The sequence below is a fragment of the Schistocerca cancellata genome, chromosome 2 (assembly GCF_023864275.1).
Source record: "Schistocerca cancellata isolate TAMUIC-IGC-003103 chromosome 2, iqSchCanc2.1, whole genome shotgun sequence".
In the NCBI taxonomy this organism is placed as follows: Eukaryota; Metazoa; Arthropoda; class Insecta; order Orthoptera; family Acrididae; genus Schistocerca; species Schistocerca cancellata.
In genome coordinates this window covers 250,089,053-250,094,003 of record NC_064627.1, presented here as the reverse complement: position 1 = coordinate 250,094,003, position 4,951 = coordinate 250,089,053, and the positions used below count along the sequence as shown (strand labels likewise).

Genomic DNA, 4,951 nt, shown 5'->3' with positions numbered 1-4,951 from the left:
GTCTCTGGTGTTGTTCCATTGTGTCTAACTTTTGAAGCTTTTGCTGTGTTTGTCTCTGATTTTGTTCCATTGTGTCTAACTTTTGAAGATTTCGTCCCATTGTGTCTAACTGTTGCTGTGTTTGTTTCTGATTTTGTTCCATTTTTTGCATTAATTGCAATAATAATGTATTAGTGTCTGGAATCTGTTTCTCTATGCTTTTTGGCAGTGCGTTTTCACCGGCAGCATTCACATTTTGACAAGCAGAAAATGTGTCTTGACTCATTTGAGAAAACGGTGAGGACCCAAAACGTAAGTCTACAGTATTTGCAATATTGTGTTCTGTCATTTCGGATTCCTGAGGCGAGCTGTTGCCGACCGATCGATCAATAATGCTTCCCTGTTCACTACCTGTTTGACTGTCTACACCATTACTTGCCGCCCGCTCCATATCCCTATGCACAATTACCAAATTACTAATGTCTGTTAATTCACTACCCAGTGGTGCTGATAAGCTATGCTCGTCATCACTATTTTTTCTCAGTTTACTTTGGAGCCGAGTGTTACGTTTTTCACACGCCATTATTGTCACAATATTTCACATGATAACACAGAAAAGCACAATTTGAATAGCAAAAATAAGAGAACACATTAACATAGCACTGAAAATAATATGTAGTTAATTGCAAGCGCAGCTGCGAAATACTTGGTGCAAATCTACATGCATGCCACAACTGTTTTACAGTACAACAATGAAATACTGCAACTACAAAGGAGATTCTCTCTACAATTATGCAATAGCAATAAACAAAATCTACACTAATTACACAAACTACAAGAAAAATTCAGAAGATTCCAGTGAGGTATCCTGGCAGGGTCGCCATATGAAACGTCCCCTTAGAACAAATTATACATGACTGTGCTTAACCTGACACACAATATTTTTAGCGCAACGCAATCTGACTATCGAAGATCCATGCAAAAGAATGGCCCTGACTGACATTAACCTATACTTTTCACAAATCACTTACCTCACAAAAATCTTCGTTACTGGAACTACTGCAATACAGCCAGCGCCACTACTGCCAGCTAAATAAAAGATTCAAACTACTGAAGGCACTAACTACTGATAGGGATAGTTAGCAAATGAAAGATATTAATAGAGAACAAACAATGTATTTACCTTAATAGTCATAATATATATAGCAGTTCATGATAAATTACAAAACTCCGCCATCTCTCTCCTCACATCCACCACTGCTGGCGGCTCACCTCCAACTGCGCAACGCTACGCGCTGTTCACATCCAGCGGCCGCTGCCCAACACTACAATGGCAGACAACAATGCAAACTAGCCACAGACTGCACACAGCACAGCCAGCGTTACGTAACGTTGCCAATAAGAAAACATAAACAGCCTACTTACATAAAGAAAACATAAACAGCCTACTTACATAAAGAAAACATAAACAGCCTACTTACATTACAAACAAACAGAAAGAGATAAAATGCACATGAGGAGTGTCTTGTTGCAATCAGAAAAAGGAAACTGGCTGGGAATCGGAGAACCCGCGTTCGAATCTCGAAGAAACTTGGCGGATGTTATTCTTTTCGTTTGTATTTTTCCATATCTCAATTGATAGGGATAGGAGGGTTAATAAGGTAAGTAAATCAATACGGAATTTTAATAACAAGGTAGGCAAATAAATTTCTAAAACCTCTTGGGATAGTAAACAACTAAAATGTTACTCCTGGTCACTTAACAATGTCTCTTCCAGTCACTGTTACGTGTCCCTACGTTTCTTCGAACAACTAGATGGATGGTACTTGTCATATAAACATTCGAAACAAAAATACTCACGGCACTAAGAACATCTAATGAATGCAATCTTTCGAGAGCTACACTGTTCCTTCCGAAGAGTCGGCAGAAAACAAACTTGGTTTACATTTAAAAATATGTCTATTTCGGGAATTAATTTTGATTCGTACCACGCATACATCATTGCCTGAAAAATCGGTGCTGAAAGTTGGTCATGAATTATGCTATGAATAGTTATTGCATCCGTGCGGTTGTGCAATTATCGCTGGGCGTCCAGAAGCACACTGCAATTCTGAAGCCTGGATATAAAAGTTTTTAAAAATCTTCAACATCGCTGTGTGAGGTGGAGCGTACACCATTAAGTTAAGTAGTAGTTTTGACTTTGTACATATGTACTGTTTGTGTTTTCCTTTTCTTTTTCGTTTATAAATGTATAGCTATGGTGTTCTTTTAATCATTGACAAAGGTCTTCTTAGGCACTTGTGGGTTTTATTGTTGTTCTGAAGAAGGTTTAGTTATCTACGCCGAAACCTGGGTTAACGCTAAGTGCTTTTTTCGCAATCGAGGCGGTTTTTTAGTTTTTTAATATAAAAGTTTTTAACCTGGAGATAGAAATAACATCACACGGCTGGCACACAGGTGTGCAGTTTGACAGTATTACTTTTACTGTGCACGTCGGCTGACCCTCGCCATCAATAAAAATTGTGTCACATATTGCAGTATTAATTTGTCCACTCCAGGAATCCAATATTAGTCAAAACATGTTATCAGAAATGTATGGTTTTAAAACATTCTCAAAAAATGTTCTGTAAATCTCATTCGTCAGTTTCCCGGATTTGGAGCAGGTAATGTAAACATTTTTCCACGAGTCGGTTAAACGATTGACCTCTTCTATAACCCGAGGACCAAATGTAACATTCGTTTCTTGTAAACACAGTAAAACCTTAGGCAACACTTTTCCAAAGGCTGTGATGGCATATTGCGCCGTGTACGAGTGTGTTAGTTTGTTTTTACTACCAACTGCGACAAGGGTTCGTTTTTCTCCCTCATGCGATAACGTTCGTCGACTGTTCACCCGATACTCGCATCCTGTTTTACCGGTGTTGATCACGTAATCAAGATTAAAACCGGTCATAAGTGAAGCGGTTTGCGTGCTGAAAAGAGCCAACACTTTCTGTATATCTTCTATATTTTGTACCTCTTTATGAGAGACGTATTTAGTGACGTGCTGTTGACGAATTTTATACTCCGATTTGAAATTTCTTGCCCAAGATAATGATGCAGCAGACGTAAAATCCTTCTTGGCCGTATATTGATGCGCCGCACCTGCAGCCCACTCCTGAAGTATTCTCGTTGTTACGTTCTCGTTACGACAACGAGATTCGACAAGTCGGTCGTATGTCCACTTATTTATCGCCTGGTATTTGTCGTATCTTGTCCCTCCTTTAATGATATCACTTTCCCACGATGTCAAGTCCTTCTTCCTTTTCGGGGCTGTTGTTGCTCCATTCTTTTGCAGTGTTTGTAAGTTCCAATTTGGATGATACCTACACAGCGCTAAAGCCTTTACTTTTACTTCAGGGATATAGCGCTGTAGTTCAATCGTTTAGTAACCGGTTCGTAATACTCATCGGGAACAGATGAAGCACATATTCCCAGTGACGTGGAGATTTACAAAGTGTTATGACCATTTTGCGAATCACTAGTCGGCGTATCTCCCTCTGAATCACCTTCTGCTTCGTCTACATGGTATAGTACTTCAGTACCAACAAAAGTCATTTCCAGAATGAGATTTTCACTCTGCAGCGGAGTGTGCGCTGATATGAAACTTCCTGGCAGATTAAAACTGTGTGCCGGACCGAGACTCGAACTCGGGACCTTTGCCTTTCGCGGGCAAGCGCTCTACCAACTGAGCTACCCAAGCACGACTCACGCCCCGTCCTCACAGCTTTACTTCTGCCAGTGCCTCGTCCCCTACCTTCCAAACTTTACTGAAGCTCTCCTGCAAACCTGCAAAACTAGCACTCCTGAAAGAAAGGATATTGCGGAGACATGGCTTAGCCACAGCCTGGGGGATATTTCCAGAATGAGATTTTCACTCTGCAGCGGAGTGTGCGCCGATAGAGCACGTGCCCGCGAAAGGCAAAGGTCTCGAGTTCGAGTCTCGGTCTGGCACACAGTTTTAATCTGCCAGGAAGTTTCAAAAGTCATTTCGTTCGTCAGCTCCAAAAATCGCTCGACGATACCCGCTCCTATCAATCTGGAACGCCGAGAAACAGAACTGCCTGTTCCCGGTAGTGCATTTATAATGCATGTGTCTTGCAACACTTTTACAAAGCAAAACACAGCGTCGGTAACTTCCCGCTTGCCATTGTCTGTGACAGGCTCCCAAGTATATATTACAGCATTAGTCGAAGGGTGTATATCCTCCATTATTCAGATTATGAACCTGAAAGATATGACACAACAAACAATAACTAGTTACTACGGTATAAGCAGACAAGCTAATTACTACAAATTACATACATTACTCGTCATATGTTACTTACGGAAGAACACTGTATTCATTCACAAAACGTGTTTCATTCGGAGCATTACCGATGGAAAAATCACTACTTGTATCCTCGAGGTTCGCGGCAGCCTAATGACGGAAAACAACTCTATCCGATTAACTTCTATAAGGCTAGTGCTGGACACCTTCACTCTTCCAGGTTCACAACTACGATATGACGAAAAGGCAACTGGGACAACATAACTCTCCCCGCGTGCATTCTGCCCCGTGCCTCGCTGTAAACAAGCGTCGCGCGGTTGGCTATCTGTGACCCTCGTGAGGAATTCGCAGCCCTCATACTCGGAGTTGTTTTATGTGACAAGGCTTAAAATACTTTACTAACTCACGGCATTTGGGAAATTAGTTTGCCTACCATATTATTATCATTCCTTATTGATTTACTTACCTTATTAACCCTCCTATCCCTATCAATTGAGATATGGGAAAATGCAAACGAAAAGAATAACACCCGGTAGACTTCTTCGAGAGTTGAACCCGAGTTTTCCGATTCCTAGCCAGTTTCCTTGGCCGTTGCGCTATCGGCGCTGTCGGCGGAAAGCGTTTACCATGTGGGTACAGAAACGGCAGTTGTAAATGTTTCTT

At 41.2% G+C, this 4,951-nt stretch overlaps 1 non-coding gene across 1 annotated transcript; it reads right to left on the bottom strand.

The window, feature by feature from the left end:
• Nucleotides 1-3,647: 3,647 nt before the first annotated feature.
• On the bottom strand, nt 3,648-3,722 carry Trnas-cga (transfer RNA serine (anticodon CGA)). The gene has a single exon. It is a non-coding gene; the product is annotated as a tRNA-Ser (tRNA).
• Nucleotides 3,723-4,951: the final 1,229 nt, after the last annotated feature.